The sequence below is a fragment of the Hirundo rustica genome, chromosome 6 (assembly GCF_015227805.2).
Source record: "Hirundo rustica isolate bHirRus1 chromosome 6, bHirRus1.pri.v3, whole genome shotgun sequence".
NCBI classification, from domain to species: Eukaryota; Metazoa; Chordata; class Aves; order Passeriformes; family Hirundinidae; genus Hirundo; species Hirundo rustica.
Window position 1 is genome coordinate 9,118,934 of NC_053455.1, and position 20,413 is coordinate 9,139,346.

A 20,413-nucleotide genomic window follows, 5' to 3' on the forward strand; every position below is an offset into this window, starting at 1 on the left:
TCTTTGTGTGTGTCAATATGCTATGGCAAATGTACTGTGAATTTTGTTCGCTTAGATTTGTAAGATTAGCCTTTGAGTTACTCTTACTGTAACTAGAGTTAGAGTTGTGTTGTAAATACTACAAGAATATTTTGTTAAATTGTTCAAATCAGGCTATCAAGTAAGTGCTGTTGCTTTACGAGATGTTAAAACCTTTAGGCCTGAACTGTTAGTCAGGTCTGGGGCTAAGTTTAGCAAGGGAGTCCACTCCCTGACAGTCCTTGTGACCCAACAGGAGGATCTCCCTTATTACTTTTTATCCTTATCTTTTCCTAACCTTACCCTTTTTTCATCCCCAGCCTGCAGGTAGATCATTTTTGTTTGATATTTGTTTTAGATTGCTGATAGATTTCAGTCCAATGTGCTTTTCTCCAAGTGCTTTAACCATCTAGTAAGTAGGGGAGTGAACCTTGCCAATTAAGTTTGTTGCACTTGCACCATAACATTAAACGTTTTTGCTGATATCTTTGCTGAGGATTTTTTGAGTGACTTAAACCATACATTTTTACAAATTCTAAACTGTATGGAAACTATTATATGAATTGCAAGATTCCATCTGTAAGGAACTGTTGCATGACAACACTGTAAAGTGACTGAAACAGCTCATAGCAACTTAAAAATTTTACCAAGCTTCCATATGCAGAGAAGACTCTGTTTATGAAGAATGCAAGTGTATGTGAAACTCTTTAGGAAGCCCACAAATTGTGGCAGGGTGTGATTCTTATTTTTTAAAGAAACAAACAAACAAAAAAAACCACAAAAGAAAACAAAAACAAAACAAAACAAAAAGGCTACTATCCATATTTTAATTCAGGATTTGCTTGTATTTGTGTATGAAAGGCATCCTCCCTGTAAGAATTTCTTCCCTACTGCTTTGAAGAGGCAAGCAAATTTTCACGAAGACTATTTTTCTTGAAGAAATATTTTGCCTAAAAATAAAGAAATCCAAAGTCACACTTTTTTTTCCTAAGGATTTCGCATTCAAATGCCGAACATTATGTTAATGCTCAGCCAGCCTCAAGATGATCAGATCTGAAGAGTTTTTCTATTAATCAGAAAATTTCTTTAGGTTCAGTTGCCACTCAACACGTGTTGGGTTTAACCCAATATCAAAGTTAATATACATTACACTTACGGCTTTTTGCACTCCATCAAAGGCATAAAGGGAAGTGTGCTATTATTTTAAAAAGTCATTTCTATCTTGCCCCAGATCCAGTCCCACCATCTGATACAAACAGTGTACAAATGTAAGTGAGTAGCTCCTTTGCCTTCCAAGGCCTGTTTTCTTGCCCAGAAATTATGTCAAATCGTTGTCATTCAAGACACAGAAGCGTCTCCTTTTGTGGGGGCTATGAATTTGTCTCAGCCACAAGTTCTGGTTACGTAGGGAGTGATGTAGTAATTACATGGAATTTTTTAAAGGTGATACGTGAAACAGCCCCTCTTCAGCGAGGATACAAGTATTTGCTGCATGTGGGTGCTCTGAGGAGCTGGCAGCTTAACAAGGTGTCAGAGGGTGAACACGCAGACCCTGCACTACCAAAACCTTCAGCAAACAGTATTTCATTTCCTCTTCTGCTGTAATCTGCGCCGGACGGGTGCTGCCCTCCATGGGGTGATTGTGTTTCCAACCTCAGGCAGGCCACAAGGGCAATGTCCTGTATTCTGACATCCCACTGGAGTCAAGGATTTAGTGTTCAAAAATATCTGAATATATTGACATACACTTGTATGGGTTGGGTTATTTTTTGTTTTCAATTTCATGATGAATGTCTTCTGCATTCAGGATCTTTCAGATTTAAGGTCTTTCCTTCTGTGAAATTTCTCCAAGCAACAAATTTCCTGTCTGGATCCATGCAGTTTTAGGAACAGTGCATGGCAGTGTGGTTACTCAGTGTGGAATCAACTTCTTTCTAGCTTGATATTTTTAAAAAAGCAAACACAAAGCTTTGTGTTTCCAAGACAATCCCAGTCATTTCTGGTTGCTCTCTTTATAATAATTCTACACCACTTTGCAGAGCAGACTTGGAAACCTCTTGTGTAAGGTGACTCTTTATAATCCTGCATTGTCCATAAAACTCCCATGCCCTTCAGGGTTTGAAGCCAAATCAATATGACATAAGCTCTAGAAGTAAAGATCCAGAAAAAACATTTAGCAGCCTCATTTATAGAATAAGTTGCTCTGGGGTAATGTTTTAATGATTATATTGCCAGGATGATTGTACTGTAAGATGTCATTTAAACTCCTACTAGGTTTCCTGTTTGAAAACTGCCTTGTTAGGTCTATTTAACTCACAGCACATTTAACTATTAACATAACACTATCAGCAATTTTTGTACAGTTTGGGGAAGAGAGAGAGAAAGAGAAAAAAAATGTCTTGCATCTTGTGATTCAAGGGTGCTTTCCTCCTTTTGGAGGATGGTCACTGAGATTTTTTGCATGGTTAATGTAAAAGGGGTGTGAGTTGTGCATGCATGTATTCACACACATGCACATGCAAAGGCTTAGACACAGCCACGAGGGGCACTGAATAAAGCAAGTAATTCATATTCTGAGGCTGGTCTTGCCGGCTTTTATCACAGTTTTCATATCAGCACTGCTAGCTTCAGCCCACTTGTAAGACTCTCATTAATCTTAATTCATCCTCCATCTACCTTAAAATGTGCCTTGAAGTAATTTTTTTCCCAGCCCTTTTAAACCATGCTCAATCTCCCAGGCTAAAGACGAATTTATCAACCTTGCGCAGCCATGTCCAGTGTCCAGGAATATTTCAGCCTTTTCAGAAAATCTCTTTGGGCCTTCACATGGCTTCTTCTTCAGCCTTGTGTTTCTAGCATTTCCCCCAAAACCCAGGATTGTTTCATTGATTACCAGCGTTTCCACCACTGCAATATAAATCTCCAGACAAGAGGGCTAAGTACAATTGTTTCAGAAAAGATGACTTGTCTTTGCACAGACTATGTCACTTCCTCATTCATCACCCTCAAGTGATCACAACTGAATTACTCCCCACCACTGCCACTCATTTTTCAGGCCTCTTGCTAATTCATGGGGGCTTGTTAAAATGCTGCAAGCAAAGGTGCCCTTCTGATCTTTCCAAACATCCACTAAATGGTTTGAATTTATTCATTGAACTGAGCTCATCCTGGATCATGTCTCTTTTTTGTGTCTGTCTCATTGACTTTTAAATTTCCATTAAGGCGGCAGTGTCTTTTTGTTTGAAGCCAGATTCGTTGAGGAAAGTTACTGCTTTGAAAGGAAAGGGGTGGAAAAAATCTACACAAAATTGCCACTGCAGAAACAAAACATGACAAACAAGCAATTAGCTTTGCACAGAGCCGTCAGCATCTTGGACTAACAGGAGCCTGAATTTGGTCATAGAAGGATTTGGGGAACAGCTGCTTCCCCTGGAAAGCAAAGGAGATGACTCTAGAGAAAGGGTTCCAATAGCAAGACCTGCCACTTTAACTCTACCTGTGTTTTAAATTCAACCCAAACAGCATCTTCAGATGAATGACAAAAATAAACCCATAGCTCATGATGTGTCACAAAGTTCCCACCTGACAACACCTGATTAGTTCAGGCTTCCAAGCCTTCTTGCATTCCTGTTTCTCATATATTGAATTTCAGGGTTGCGAGACTGAGAGGAGTCAGAGGAGGAAATGAAGAGGTCTCACAAGTCAATAGAGGTTAGGGCAAATGCCAGCTGGTGGAAGGACTGACACCGTACCTGCCTCCACCATTGTGAAGATGAGATTTTCAACTCCAGTGATAGAAAGCAAAGAGTAACAGGAACAAGCTCCTCCTTTCCCTGACCTTGTCACACCCGCCTGTCATGGCAATGTTGGGAGTTATAATGTTTAATCATCTGTCCCAGAAATACAAGCAACAAAGAAAATTCAGATGTTCTGCTGGGAAAAAAAAGAGTTTTCTCATCTTCAACACTGTTCTGACAGGCTTTCCTCAGCTTGTGGTGACTGTTTGGAAATTACAAATACCTGCCTGGCAATCAAGGACCATAAGCCACAATGGCAGCAGGCAGAAAACAGCATCTGAATCCCCCAGACCAATATCCTTATTTTTCCAAATAGTTGATGTCTTGGGCATTTTGCTGCTCTTTCAAAGTAAAGCAAAAGAAAATGAAACAAATGCCCATTCTCAACAGCTTTTGTTAATGGCTGAGCCTTTCATGGCTAAGGGAAGGATATTTATAGCAAGTACTTGCATGCCATAGTGCCAGCCAAAAGCCTTATGTGTCTGACAAACATTTCTAATTAAGCAGATCTGTTAAAATTGGGTTTTTAAGGTCTAATTTGTGAGCTGAACCAAAATTGCTGGGGTGTGAGCATTGCAACTCTCCTTAAACCCCACCCCTCCATCCCTGGGTTAAGATGCGTCAGGGAGTGCTGTGTTGTGGCACCCAGCCCCTCCCAGACAATCTCAGCGATGGACTGCAGAGCCACTTCCAGGGATCTCATGGCATTTGCCCTCCAGAAAGCAGATCCATGACTTTGAACAGGGTCCCATCTTTCTTAGGCACACTGGGCACTGTTAGAGATTAAAGGGTTATATCAACGTCCCTGTGAAAAAGGGAATATCTTCTTTTTGCCACCATGTTAGATGCAAGCTCCAGCTGGGAATAAAGGAGAAAAGTTGGGTATACCAGTACACTGTGGTGTATTCAGTTTTGGAAAACTTATCATTATTGAGCACCCCTCAACAAGAATTCTTGTCCTAAATGAAGTTGGAAGCTGGCAGGTTCTGAAAGACTGGTGTCAAAATTTCTCTTCAAATGGAAAGTTTCAAAGCCTATTGACTTTTATAAATAAGAGTAAGGTCTGCTAACACCAACTCCAGAACACTGAACCTTGACTAAACACCAAACCCTTCTCAGGAATGGCACTGACTTGGAAACAATCTAATAATTAAACCAGTGACATTTCAAATGTGAGAAGTCAGAGTGATTTTCCATTTTCAAATGCGTCCCTCTTTAATTCAATATTTACTTAGGTGACACTCCTCTGAGTTAAACAAGATGATTCCTTTAGGATTCTTTCTCTTCTCCAGGATAAAAAAGTCAAGACCTGCTCTAACCTCTTTGAACATTCATGGAGTGTTTACAATACGCAAATACACCTTTATTCTATTATTTGGCACTAACAATGTTTCTACAGCTCATTATTTCCTGCATGAAATAATGCTTAATTAGTGCTGAATTACAAGGGAATTGCTGTGGAACTACATAAGCCAGCCTTGCAAATCCCCTAATTAATTCAATGTGATTGCTGCTGTTGCATTGAATTCTAAATGGATTCATAATGATTAGAAACCGGAGGCATACCTGCCTGTTATTGATCAGTGTGTGACAACAGGATTTCTTTATAGAGAGTTCATGTGGACTGTATGTTGATACCAGTATCTGAAGATTTTTTAGTGCCTCTTGGGAGAAAGCTGGTGAATGCGGCATTTAAATCCAGGGCTACAATGATAAATGAATCAAATCCCATCAGTTTTCCCCAGTCCTTCTGGGGCTGCAAAGTTACTAACCCTGCGGAGTGCACAAATAAATTGAATTTAGGTTTTGGTGCTGAAGACTATAAATTCAGGTGATCCAGAATTTAATCAGAGAGACACAACACCTGGGTTCTCAGCTCAGGTACGGTGTATATATTTACAAGGCTATGCTTCCATCCATCTGCCATAGAAAGTTTCTCCCTTGCTGGATGTTGGGCAAGACCCTAGTTCACTAAGTTGGTCTGTATATATGACTTCATCCCTGAGATGGGAACAACTCTGCATGTTGCCATTGCCACCCTAAATGGGAATGTGGGGGACATGGGTTTGTTCATCCCCACAGCACTCAGCCCCAGCTCTCACCTCTGCACCAGGAAGTTCGACAATCCTGGTGGTGCGTGAAGGAGCATCACCAATCCCACAGTTTGGACATCTGCCTTCAGTGTAAGCTGGGAAGAAATCTGGCCTGCTGTTTCAATATTTTCATGCTTTCTTTGTCCAGTTGTGTTTATGATCTTGGGGGAAGCATGTTGGGACTCAGCTCTGCTTTCTTTCACTACAGGTTATAAACTTCCCCTTTTTAAAATTCCTGTTATCATAGTCTCCCGTGCATTGAATCCTGCACCCCTGGAAGCAAATGCCAAAATCACTGCTGATTTCAGGAGGAGCACTTTCAGGCACATTCAGTGGGTTATTTTAGTTTTACTATTTTTTTTTCCTGTCTTGTAACAGATCCTCCCAATTTGTAGTATCCTTCAGACTCTGACATTTGGAACAGGTTAGGCTGACACAGACATTCCAATTTTATACCCCCTGTGTAAGATTTATTCCCACAGACTTATATTGGTCAGTGTTCAAATTATCAGTGGTTCCAGGCAGTCTGCTTCCTTGGGCTATGCTGGCATAAATCTACTGACTTTGAGGGAGTTACTTTTGATTTTCGCTGATAAATACAAGAAAGGACTCAGCACTCTCTACCTAAAAGGCTTAGATTAGATTCCTCCTGGCCCCATTAATATTGCCAGTGGTATTCTTTCTGTGTTTCTTTCTCTGTGTACGTCAGTAAGTGCTTTCTCCCCACCTTTAAAATTCCTTTAACTATTAAGATAACTGAAACTCTTTTCCTTATAGAGTTCCTAACTGATCTCTCAGTCTGAGATACACTTGAATGCTCCTTGGCAAAAACTCTCTGCTCCTGAACTATGTCAAGTGCTGGAGTTAGAGAGGACAGTCTGGGTCATTAAGTCTCATTCTTCACAATCTCACCAAAACGTGTAAGGGATACTTAGTCCAGATTGGCCTCAGAACATCCTCCTCAACAGATCCCAAACCAAAAGAAGGTCATCTATTTAAAAACGAACACAGGATCACTAATGAACCACTTATTTCCACAAATTTAAATCCAGCTGAATTACTATAAACATCAGAGGACACCGTGAGACACATATTGTGCTTCCAAGGCACTGTACTTCAGCGGAAGGAATTGGGCCCACAGGGGGATATTTAACACAACTGAGCCCAACCACCAGTGTGTGCTGATGTGGTGACAGCCTCAGAGGCAGCGTAGTCACGGCTGCATTACTGCATGTCATGGATCACAGGACCAGTGGGCAAGAATGGGTACAAAGTTCCTACCCCTCCTCTGTCACCCTTGCACGAGGTATTTACGATAAGATCTCAAGCAAAGAAAACTTTCCCACAGCTCCTGGCTGTAAAGTTGGAACTGGGCCTCGAATATCAGTGCTATAGGACTATCTCAGTTTGTAATCCACGCTCCCAGTTCTGGGCTGTGTTTGCACAGGTTGGCCTTGGCAAGATGCAGATGGAAATCTTCCTGGCTTCAAATGGGAGCTTGTGTCTGATTTGCAATTGTGAGAACCAACAGCTGGGTGAAGAATCCTGCCCCTTCACTGAAACCAGGTCAAGAAGCAGACATGTGCTGTGTGTCCCCACAGGCAAAGTTTGAGGCAATTATACTCTCATGTAACTTCTGGAGGACTTCATCTGTTCCTAAGTTTCATTAAAATTGTTTGCTTCAGACATGTTCTGGTTTGCACTAAGTATTCGGCACTTTAAGACTAATAACCTGGTGGAATATCCTTTCCACAAGATATTCCGCTCTCCTTCCAAGAGATGTAATCTGAGGCTGAGACCAGGAAGCATTTTGTGCCTCCTAAACACCCTGCTGCTCCGTCCACATGCCCAGCAGACAAAGTCCTGTAATCACACACATCTCGGAGATAAGCAGAGATAAGCGTGTGAAGACATCAGGAACTCCACACGCATTTCACACAGAGCACTGTCACTCTCTTGCTATCTGCTGCAGATGCTGCTGCTCCCTTCTTGGCAGCACTGACCCTTCCCAAATGGCTCTGCACATCTGACCCTCCCGTGAGAGGGGGGAAAGGTTGAAAATGCAAGTCTAATCCCTCGATGTGTCACATGGAGCACAATGAGTCTCAGCAATGGCAGGCAGGGACCGTAAGTAGCATGCATGCAAAATACTCAGCCACATTAACCAGTCAGGCAGGGAAGCAGAGACATTTCCTGAGGTGGGAAATATATTGAAATGCTAATAGACCCCGGCAGGTATTGTTGGCCCTTTGGGAAAAGATACCTAGGAGGAACTTCTTAATTGTATGTTCACCAGATCCTTTCAACAGATCAAAAGAGAGTACTGATATGAGCAAATAAACTTTGATATCTGCCTTTCACTATTGGTACTAATTGGAAGGAAATCCCCTGGCCTGTGGAAGAGCACTTAATTTAAAAACATTGGAAATGTTCATTGAATAAGGGGGCAGGGTTGATTAGAAGCATGACCTCATGTCTAAAATGTTAATGAGGGCTCTTGACACACAAACAACAAAAGGTCATGATAGTATAAACAATGAGATGAGAAGGAACCACCAGCTAGAGCCTGACAGTGACATAAGAGTCTCATGAGAAAGAGCTTTGGGCAGAGAGGAAACTACCAGCTCCAGAGCTGAGACAGATACAATACAATCTAAAACAGAAGACCCATTTTCTGTACTCATGTACTGCCACTCACCTTTATTAGAGTTTCAGGGCTACAATTCAGGCAGGGTTTTAGCCTAAGTGCTTAGTTTTCTGTTAATCAAGGACCATTGGGTCCTTTCTTGTGCAACCTTGGACCTGATTTACTGAGCAATGTACCGGTCAGAGAAGATTACCCCATGATGAGGAGTTAGGGAGGCTGACAGATAACCCTTGGATAACTGTCTGGAAGGGGTATGCAGAGATATGCCATCTTTTCCAACCAAGGAAAGGTTATTCCCTTGCCTTCAGCAAGGAAAGTCATATAATTAGGTCAATAGCTGGATTTCTGCTGTTGGGAGAACAAGACTTGGGGATATATCTCATCTCCTTGACAGAATGGAGTTTGTGTCTCATATACAGGCATGCAGCTGGAGAAAATCAGAAGAGAAGACAAAATATAGAATCACAGAATCACAGAATATCCTGAGTTAGAAGGAACCCACAAGGATCATCGAGTCCAACTCTTAGTCCCGCACAGGACATTCCCAGGAGTCACTTCATTTTTGACAATAATTTTCTGTATTCAAAAGCTCTAGATAAAGCAATAGAGCAATATATAAAAAAAGATCACGTGGGTCTATGTTTTTTGGGATTTTTGGCTCAAAAGATAGTTCCAAGATCAGGCAAGGGCTGTATCTTAAATTTCAAGATTTGTTGTAATTTTTTTTTTTTAATTTAATTATTTTTGGGACATGTATAAATAACAGTAGAAATCCAAACAGAGTCAAAGTACAGAAAAGGATATAACTTATAACTCACAATTATTCCACCTGGAGGGTCTGTCTGTGAGATGACAAGTTTGTATGAATCCAATATCCCTGGATGTCTCAGCCTCATTTCCAGTACTGAAGCAGCAATCCAGTGTTGTGAGAGGAAGGTTCTCTAAGTGGAGAGATGATGTGTGGACGTGCTTTGAGAATTTGTGTTTGGTTAGTAATTTCCCACACAGATTATGTTTGCAAACTCCTGAACCTCTATAGAGTATATATTCCCTCTGGACTTTCACTCTGTCTCTCTTCTGAAGTCTCTGTTATTATATTCTCAATCTTGTTTGTAGTCTTCAAATTCTATTTACAAATGCTTCCAGCCTCCTTCCTACTTTATTCCCAAACCTTATTAATATCTGACCTAGACTGCATTTAAGTCTCACTTTTTCCTTTATATACATGTTACCATTTCTAGCTTTCAATCTAGTGGCTATGCAAGAAAGCTTTCTTATCTGCCTTGCTCTTCTTTATGCAGTCAATCAAAGTACTTCTCCTGATAATTCTGGTTTACTCTTGTGTTATTTTTTTTTTTTTTGTCTCCATTCTGATGATCCATAGTCCTGCATTGCCAACACCTCTCCTATTTCTTGCCAGATTACTGTGTATATAGAATTAATTTCACTTAATACACTCTATGCCCCTGATTCTTTTTTCAAAAAGAGAGAGGAAGGAGTGAGGAAAACTAGAACGAACTTGATTAAATGTGACATCAGATACACTTAGAGTAATCAGCCTATGAAGCTTAGTACAACTGTCCTCCTTCTTTCTTAGCTTCCTTAGAATAGGATATGTCATTAGGACATATTATTTTAAGAGGGAAAAAAAATTATATATATATATATATATATATATATATATATATATGGCTTCTGCACGTCCGACGGAATCCCACAGAACTCAACATATTCCCAAAGCAGAACACCCTGAAGGACAGTGTTGCTTAGGGTGGCTCCATGACTCATTTTTAAGCTGAACCCATGCTGGTTTATACTTGGTCCCCAAAGCTACAGCAGACAGCCAAAGTGGGGTCATATCTGAGCCCCTAAAATGTGTATTGTCAGCAGGAAATCTGTCACTCACATGTCAGAGCTGAGGTGGCCAGGAAATGCTGCCAGTATCAAAATTTTGATATCCAACTCACACAAGTGCCCAGCAGTCCCCCATGTGAATTTGGATTATCTGGGAAAATGGAAGGAATGAGCAAAATGGAGCAGAATAAGCAGTGACAGTGACATAAGACAATTAGCACTGTCAATATCTCTCTGTACCAGTGTAGTTCCCAATTGATTGGTCATGTCTTAAAAATGTAATCTCTGAGTGTATTTGTACCATGGATGCAGGTTTAAATTACTGCACTCCACAAAGGTGTTAGCAGAGAGCTGTCCATGTAGCCGCTGGAAAATACCCTAATCTGATGTTGTGAAAGCAGACAGCATGAACCTCTCTCCTCATGGGTCTGGATTCTTTTGGCATGGTATATTTCAGAGGATGCCAAATGCCAGAATACCTAGTTTATTTTAGAAGCCTTGAAGGACAGAGGGCTCAAGATCTCATGGTTTATTATAATAAATTATAATTAAAGAAGCATTCTCAAATGGGAAAAGGCTGTCTTAGAAGAGGGATAATTTGTTTGAACTAAAAACTAAAAGTAGGCTGTATTTCCTTGACCTGTGAAATGGCATTTTGTTCTTCACCTAGCTGTTCAATGTCATGCCATGCTGCCCTGCTGCAAAAACAAGGCATCAAATCTGATACTGGACAGGAAACAACTCTGTGCTCCGCTGGTTGCGGATGTGGATGCCCAGTTCTGAGCTGAGATGAGATGATTAAGCAAAATGACACTGTAACACCCTTGAAAAGAGGAGAGCAGAATCAGGAAAATGCATTTAGGATCAGTTTTCCAAGATCTCTACTCCTACTCTTGTTTCAATGCAAAAAAAGCCAAGAAATCTGGTCTAGACAGTTCCAGACTGTTTTCCTTTCACACTCCTGATGGCAGCTGCGACTGTGACATCTTGCTAATGATAATCATTGACAACAGCCAGTTTATTTAGAAGACTCTTCTGCTCAGGACCCCTCAGTGCTACATCTGTCAGCCTGAGTAGGAGGTGATGTTTCCCTCCTTCACATGTCCAAAACCTGACAGCAGGGCTACCTGAACCCCTACCAAGCTGCCTCCCCTCTCCTCCTCCTTTGCCCCTGTAAATCTCAACTACCACTGGGGAAATAACGGTGCTGAGATCTCCTTTCAGCTGCTGAAATAGCTCAGTCACCACTGGACCCTTCAAACAGTGGAGAGGACCCTCTTGGCACACCAGCCCTACAACCCCCAGAGGACTTTGACAGGTTCCTGTTTGCACAGGCTCTTCTCCCAGTGGGAAGGATGAAGCTGATGTTCATCAGCAATGCTGCTGATGTTATCACCCCCTTCCTCCCATCAGCAATTCCAAACAATCTGGTCTTTTTACTCCTTAGCCTGTCCCTGACAACCAACTGACATTTTTCACAAGAAAACTTTTCTGCTGAGTATCGTGGTAAGGCTCTCTCTCCAGGGAGAGGGGCATTGGTGAGATGTTTAAAATTAGACAGCAGACTGTTCAATGTACAAATAAGGAGCAGTTCTTGCCCCAGCATGGAAATGGGTTAAATGATGGAAAACCTTCTGCCTGTAACTTCTCTGAATCTGCCCAGTGCTCTGTTCCCCTAGACAGTGCATCCTCCCAGACAGTGATCAGACACCAAGCTGCCAACAGCTGCAAAATGGATTAACCAAGGTCTTAAATTATTTTTGTCTCTCAGATTACTCACTGCTTTGTAAAACACTGAGTGGGGAATAACACTAAAAGTTAGAGTAACCCAGCCTCTTCCAGAACGTTTCATGGGGTAGGAGAATATGAAAATAACTGCCACCACCTATGAGTCTGGGGAAGTCCCAAATATATTCCTTTTGCCCTCCTGATCTGCATCATCTTCACACTTCTTTGTTCTGGTTTTCCTTTCAGTGCTTTCCAGGATCTCTGTGCTGACATGCCCCGTGGCAGGGAAGGGGAGGATTTCTGAAGAGCCTGTGGAATCGTTATGGGCTTGCTCTTCAGCACCCTGTCTTCAAAGGGCAATGACATTATTGGAGTTACACTGCAAAAGTAGCAAAGATCTTGAATGGCAATCAGAAGCTTTTTGCTTTGTTTAAGTAAATTGTTTTGGCTAAATGTTACCATAAACATTCAAGTGTTTTCCTTCAAAGAAGTTCCACTAGGAAATCAGCCCACGTACCAATCACATAATTTTTCTTGTTGACATGGTTATATTTAGCTTCATCTTTACTTTTTACCAGTCTTTGGTGATTTATCATTGGTTAGATCCTATGAGATCACATTATGATTTCATTGCAGTTCAGCACAGGAATCTCTCCTATACACCACAAGCTGTTTTTACCTGACCTGCGTTTTAATGGCTCTTCCAATTCCATGGCTTGGACCCTGCAGCCCTTCCCACCAGACATGAGCAGGTTTTGACCTCAGTTTGAGAGGAAACAAAGGGCTGTAAATGACTTTTCCACAACTGAAGCACCAGATAAGGTTTTACAAATGGAAAAGTGAGAAATAGAGCACCATCTATGTTTAAAAAAATAAAAGGAAAAAACCACCTGTCCCACCCCTTCTGGCACTGTCAGACATTGCTTTGCAGGATTCACCTTTCTCCAGAAATAATGATTAAAATTTAGCGCTCAGTCTCTTCAGATGAAGCGGCTAAAAAAAGCAGCTGGTACATTACAGAGGATATTCTCAGGAGCTGTCGGGCAGGTTTACTGCATAGCTGAGCGCTTCTTCATACACAACCACTATATTGTAGCCCCCCAAACTCAGAGGCTGACTGTTTCTAGACACAAATTAACATGAATCTTATTCCTCCTGCAGTTTTTGCCACTGACTCAATGCTCAGGGTGAGCACAGAAGCAGCAGCATTCTGCTGTAGGTGGCAGTTTGGGAGGCTGTACTTATAACTGAACAGATTTCAGGACTTGTATGGACATTTACATTCACAGCAAATCCAAAGATATTCCCAGGAGGAGCCATAGTTAACTCCAGTGTCCTTGACAAGTATGAGCAACAACATGTTTGTGGCAGGGTAAATTTCTCCCTGTGGCATTCTCTGCTTCCAGTCCTCCCACGTTGTATAATCTGGTTTGTTCTCTATTAAAGTGGAGTCATGCAGGAAATTCAGAAATTCTTAAGATTTTTATTATTTTTTCTCTTTGTTAACTGAGATGTTTGTAAATTTTCTGCAGAAAACAAAAGAGTGAGAAAAGAACTGTCACAATGCTTTGTTCTTATTGACATTCTGGGTTTTAATCTAAGACACAATTTAGTTTCTCACTTCTAGAAGGGAGGTTGTACCAATGTTGGGAAAGTCTCTTCTCTGTAGTAACATGGCAGGACATGGCTTCACGTTTTGCCTGGGGAGGTTTGGATTGGATGTGAGGAGCAGTTTTTTCACATAAAAGGTGGTCAAGCATTGGAACAGGCTGCCCAGGGAAGTGGTGGAATCACCATACCAGGTATTTTAAAGAGGTGTAGATGTAGAACTTAGGGACATGGTTTAGTGGTGACCTTAGCAATGCTGGGTTAGTTGTTGGACTTCATGACCTTAAGGTTCTTTTCCAACCTAAGTAATTCTAAGACTCTTTTGACAAGTAAGATCATGTGCTCCTGAAAAATTTTCAGAAGGAAAATGTCATCAAATCTTGCATGTGCCTATGAAAAGAAGCTTCATTCAGCCAGTTTGCATTTTCATCAGAGGCACACTTCAACGAGAAGTAAAATGATGTTGCATTGTGTTTTTTAAAGCTTGTGCAGAGATTATACAGATTTTGGATTTATGATGCTTTCAAAAATCTAAAGTAGCATTCTTTCATGATTTCTAGGTGGCAAATTTAGGGGCTCCTCCACTTGCTTGTCAGCTGTAGTAAATAATTTGTTATGAATTAATCGCATTTTATGTGTTCCAAATGCTAACATCCAACCAAAGTCAACACAAGAGTTAAATTTCTATTCTAGAGAGTTTTTTTCTCCCTTAGATTTCAAGAAAAACAAATCAATTTCAGACTAGGCAAAGGTCAGTTGGCTTAAGTTTTTGTCAAAGTACAAGACAAGACTGGATAATGATCACTGGATTTGAGTGAATGTGAGCTGGGTTCTCTCACTGCTGACAATCGCTCCACTACTTTGGCTTTGGATTTGCAATTCTTTGCTAAAGAAAGACTGAAGAAACCCCCAGGCCTCCATTGCTCACTATTGTTCTCCCAAGCCAGCAATGAAACTTCAAACTTCAAAGCTCCATAAGTCTGGTATTAGTTATGAAGATAATGATAATCATGAATATTACAGAAGCGCCTGCGGGGTGACTCTGACGTGGCCTCACACTGCTGTGGAGCAGCAGATGGTCACAGCCTTGGAAAGTCTGTAGCCTGAGTTGGCATCAGGAAACCACATTGTTATTCCAAGCTTTCTTTAGAGATGTGTCTTTGTGTTAAGAAATAAATCAATCATTGCAGAAGCTGCTTCTGAACCAAGAGGACAGCACAGACAGCCACAAGTACATCCAGATTTTTTAGAGGTAAAATTCAAGCTTTGTGGGGGAACATTTGCTTCTTGAGACAACACAGATTAACAAAGATTTCTGGGCTTGATGAACTTTGGTCAATTCCAGTACCAGGGTCCTGGCAGCCCATCCATTACAGAATAGAGAATCAAATGCTGCATATTGCCTGGTCCATGCTGATGGATCAGTCGCCTCATGGACATGGATGATCACTCTCAAGATGCCTTTACCCATCTTGCTTTCATGAGTGATTTTCATTTGGTGTTTTTTAACTTCAATCTGCTTCAAAATGCAAGGAGAAAGCATTGGTTTTCTAGTCACCCTAGCCATGAACTTTGGGGAAGAGGTTGAGGTAGTAGCTACTTCCCACTGATCCTGATGCAAAAAAAAACCTCTGCAAATGGCAACACATCAGACAATGTTTATTCACCATCCTTAGTCAGAATGGACAGGAGCATATGCTGTCATTCTTCTTAAAGAAATATATTCTTATTAAAGAACCTAGGAAAAAAATCCACAATTCTATAAGCATTTGCAATTCACATCTAGAGCCAAATCCTGTGGTTGGACTCTGAGTCATCTGTAATTCATCCACAGTAGCCTGAGGTAATTTGTTTCATTTGAAATACATAAGGATGTTTTTCTCTGGCTATAACAGAGCTGAGGTACCTGAGTCAGAATAAAGATTATCCAGGTCAGGAAAAAGGAGGAGTAGTGACAGGAGGCGACTGAAGACGAACAGGACTGTGCTATCTCTCCTGGTTTGTTTACAAGTCTTTCTATCTCTCATCAGTGCCTGAAGCCAGAGAAGCGTGGGTTTCACCCAGCTCTTTAAAGTGTAGATTGAGTTACTCCTGTTGTTGATGTTCGATGTGGATCATTTAATTCATTCTGCAGAAAATGTGAAAATCATGTGGCTGCAGCAAGTTAGCCCAGAAGCAAGATGTCTTGAGAGCTTAGTTTTCTCTCTTTTATTAGGAAGCATTGGAACATATCCCAGTGGCTGCATCAGTGGCCACACTAACATTCCTGGCAGAAAAGGAGTAACTGGTGCTTCATGCTGCAGGGGTTTCAGATGGTATATTCAGTAGTTCCAGATGAGACACAGATGACACCCAGCCTGTCTGTGAAAGAGCTTAGAGACACTCAATGCCAAGAAAGAAACAAAAAAAAAAAAAAAAAAAAAAGCTTATCGCTATTTTTACATTTATTTTTACATACAGTTTAAGAAATTCAACCATTCTGTCTAGAGATTAGGTTTACAGCTGGTATTGCCTAATATAGCTTGAGTGATTTAAGAAAATATATCAAAAGTCCTCCTGTCATAACAATCCCATCTCTCCTCCCCTAAAGCAGCTAAAGTTCCATTCAAAACAAGGAATTTGAATCATATTCACAAAAAGCATGGATTTATCAGAAAAAAGAAAGACACTTTACTACTTTGTTTAGATGCCTCAGGACTGGCATCATTTTTATTCCTGATCCATCTGTCCAAAGACCTTCCGTGCAGCAATGGAGTGCCCAGGGTCACCTCTGCAGCAAAAGAATGATAGGAGATGGGGTTAATTGGGAAGGTAAAGCCCTTCTAATAGCTATTGCAAGGAACAGGACATGGGTCTAGTCACTGCATGACAACAAGAAATCATTTTAACCTGTGCTAAAGTTATTTCTTTTTAGCAAAGGAGGTGAATATAGATACGCCACCCTGACCCTCAGTGGGGAATTCAATACTCTCAGCACAGTGTTCTGATATATCACACACAGTACAAAATTTTCCAAATTTCAGGTTGGCTCTCATTCAGATTTATTTTTCTGCCTCAATGCAAAGGTCAATCTGAGCTACAGAGGTTGTGGAGGTCTCACCTCCACGTGCACTTGGTCTAGCATATTGTCAATATTGATGGGTCTGGCAAAATGTGCTGTCCAGCAATGGGGGGAATAACAACAGCAGCACTGTTACAGCACTGACATCTAATAAGTTCCTGGATGCTCAAAATTAGTATGAAAATCCTTGTTTTGTACCCTGGATTCCATTTGCTGGTGGAAAATTCCATTAAATTATCATTTTTGTGGAATATGGAAAATTCCACCTGCCGTACATGTGTTATGTTATTATGGAAGAGGGAAATCCCTGATACTGTTTACAGAGACAGACAGCTTGTTTGTTCAGCATTGGCTAGAGCTGGCCAACCAACCTTAAAATAAAGCTGCATGCAAAATGCTTGCGGGAACCAAAATGATTTACTGTCAAATATATCCGCTTATTCAATGGGTTCAGCTAAACCTTCCAAACACAACATGCAGTTTGATTAATGGAAGAAGCTAGAGAGCTGTGCTCTAGCTGGGATTCAGGATATTGTTTATCACTTATTTTTGCTGGATAGGAATGATGGGACGCCTCTTCCACTGGAGGAAGGCAAAGCACCCACTTTGGTAGTTCCATATCAGAACATCCCAGGGTGGGGTCATTTCTGGTGTGACACTACCTACTCTGTAAAGCCTATTGCTTTCATCAGGCTCACTAGTTTTATACCTGTGGAAGGCAGTGAGCAGCATTAATTTGATTTTACAGCTAGCCAGAACTCTGCCATCAAGTTGTCGGAACTGACAACCAGGGCACGTGAACACCCATGGACTCTGCTGGAGTCACTCACCTCAGGTTTCATCTCACAAAGCATTTAGCTTTTGCTTTATGACTGTCACATCTAACACTCTTAAGAAGGAGGTTTTTTCTCACCTTGATTTTATAAACCTCTCCCTCTCTCACTTGTTTTATTACCCTCTTTATAACTCTTCTCATCCATTCGAAACTTTTAGCTGTAAATGTCCTTCAGTGACCCTCTTCACTTGGCCACGTCTTCAGTTTGGTGTTTCAACATCCCACGGAAAGGGATGCTATCTCACCTTTTTATTTATTTACTTATCAGTTTTTGAGAAAAACAAAACAAACATAGTCTCAAAGTGTTAGACAATTTTTCAGTTTAAATCATGACGTAACTTCAATATGCTGCAGAGGTCAGGACCAAAGCAAGAAACTCTGGAAATCCTCAATACTCTGGTCAAGCGTTCATATTCTGGCCTTTATAAATAAACATATCTTGAAGAAAAAAAATCAAGGTTGATGTGGGACCATTATTTGCCAGGTTTGGAAAGATGAAGTCTAGAAAATTCAGCTCCCTCCATCCCTGAACATAAGGACAATCCTGCTGGGAGAGTGTAAAGCTGCTTTACATTTACTCCTTAGAAATTTCACCTTTGTGAGGGAGACTGAAGAGAATATGAATCTCTGAAGTATGGCAGATATGTTGTTCAGGTTTTTTTTTCCTTCTGCGTGACCTAATGAAGAAGCCTCGAGTGAATTTTTCCCTTGCTGTTTCCCTGTTGGAAGCAGCCAGTGGAAGAACTCTACACAAACTCCACTTTCAAATGGCAGAGTGTCTTGCAACATTAACACACAATTCATTAAAAAAAGTCTTCTGCCCTGTATTTAGCATGCAGAAGGGGTGCACCTCAGCAACTGTACATGGGCTCTTTGTGACTCAGGCAACAGGCAGGCTACAAATGAACTACCCACCCAAAATACCACAGGTTTATCTTCCCAATTTCTGGCAACTCAGAAAGAACCAGCCCCTGGCATGCCTGTCCATATGCCACAGTTGAGTTCAAAGGGAGTGATGTCTCATATTTGGGGGGCTAGAGCCAATTTTTTTCTTATTATGGGGTATTTGTATTAGCTCGGGTTTTCATCAGCAGCCAGTCAAGGGCAGAGCAAGTCCCCTGAGCAACGGCCAAAACAGCACTAACTCAAAAACTTTGTCGTTTTTATTTTTCCTGTGTTTCCCTCTGTGTTCCTGTGTTTAACTCTTGCTGAAGACCTTTCTAGACTCTTAATGGGCTCCTGGCCTGGTGCAAAGCCCAACCATTGCCAAGGACTGACTGCTCAGGGAGGTAGAATCAGCTTCTGGGCAGATGCAGGCTGCTCTGTGCCCCAAGACAGTAAATTTTGTTTATGCCAGGCTGGTTGCTGAAGGAGAACGTTGGATGTGCTGGTGTGGAGCACATAATTTGCCTCTGGGAGGAAAAGGGATGCCCAGTCACTTCACATCTGTCTCTTGCTCATAAAAGTAATCTCTCTCTTTGGCCTTTCCCATCATCAAAGCACCTCTTTGGCCAGAGAAATTCAGTTTACCTCCACCCCTGAATAGTTCAGGTCAACTTTTGCCCTCAGGCTACAAACGGAAGCAAGTCAGGCACCTCCTGAGGTTCTGGCAGGCATTCTCCCAGCACTGATTCCAGCCAGCCTGATTAATTCTGAGCAATTCTGTGTGTACACAACAAGTCAGTCAGCTGTAGTTGCAGAAGGACATCATCTTTGTGCCATCACTTTCATGTCCAGCTACAAAATCAGCTGGTGCTGGGTCATTGGCCACCCTACAGCAGCAGTGGGCAGAGTGATTTGATTCTTACACACAGTCCATGCACATTTAATGAATTGCATGTTTCTTATTATCAGCTAGCAGCTGATAACTCATCCCTATGACAGACCATGTCTGTCTCTGAAAGAGCATTGTAATAGTTGCAGTGCCAAGCTCCAGCCAAGATGCAGGAAAGGACAAAGCAGCTGGGCTCTCATGGAAATTGCCTTGTCAGGATTGTGAAACAAACAGCATTTTCAGCTGGAAGTCAAAATGCTGGATTTTTCTTCATAAATGAAGATGCTAGATACCTAGGAAGGTTAAAGAGGTGACGGGCAGCGTAAGTGTCTCTTGCAATATCACACGAAGAACCTATGGCTGCAATTATTGCACTGTAAGAGCTGAATGGCAAAACAACACTGCACTGTTTTTCTCCTTGACTGTGCCATGAAGTGTCGTGTGGGGTGCAAATAGTTGTGGTCTGACCCTGTGTTCCTTGCTCAGCAGAAAGCCCTACAGAAGCCATCCAACAGGAACACAGATAAAAATTTTGGGTTGATTGTCAAGAGCTTGAGCTTTCTGCTGCTGCCTGATTGTGCGGCATTAACTCTGCAGTTCTCCCTGTGAGAAAGGTAAGCACTGAGACCTCTGTTTCACAGGTGTGAAAGAATGACAAAAAGCAAGTTTCTCTGTGGTGTCCATTTCATAGATAAGATGTTTGCTGTGACAAGTGTTGGTCCAAACTGGGTCTAAAACTCCTTACTAAACCCCCCCATCAAGCCCATCCTTGGCAGAACTATCTGGAAAGGAAGAATGCAGAAACACTACAAACCCTCATGCAAATCCCTTTCTGGTAAGAGTGGGCACCACTAGGATCATGTCTCCCACAGCAGGGGTTAATATAAAAGCATACATCAGAGCCATCTTTTCAAATTAGTATTTCATTCCTAAGTGCCCTTTAGCTCACTACATCACAGAACAGAGATGACATTTGTGTCCTTGTAAATGAGCTGCAC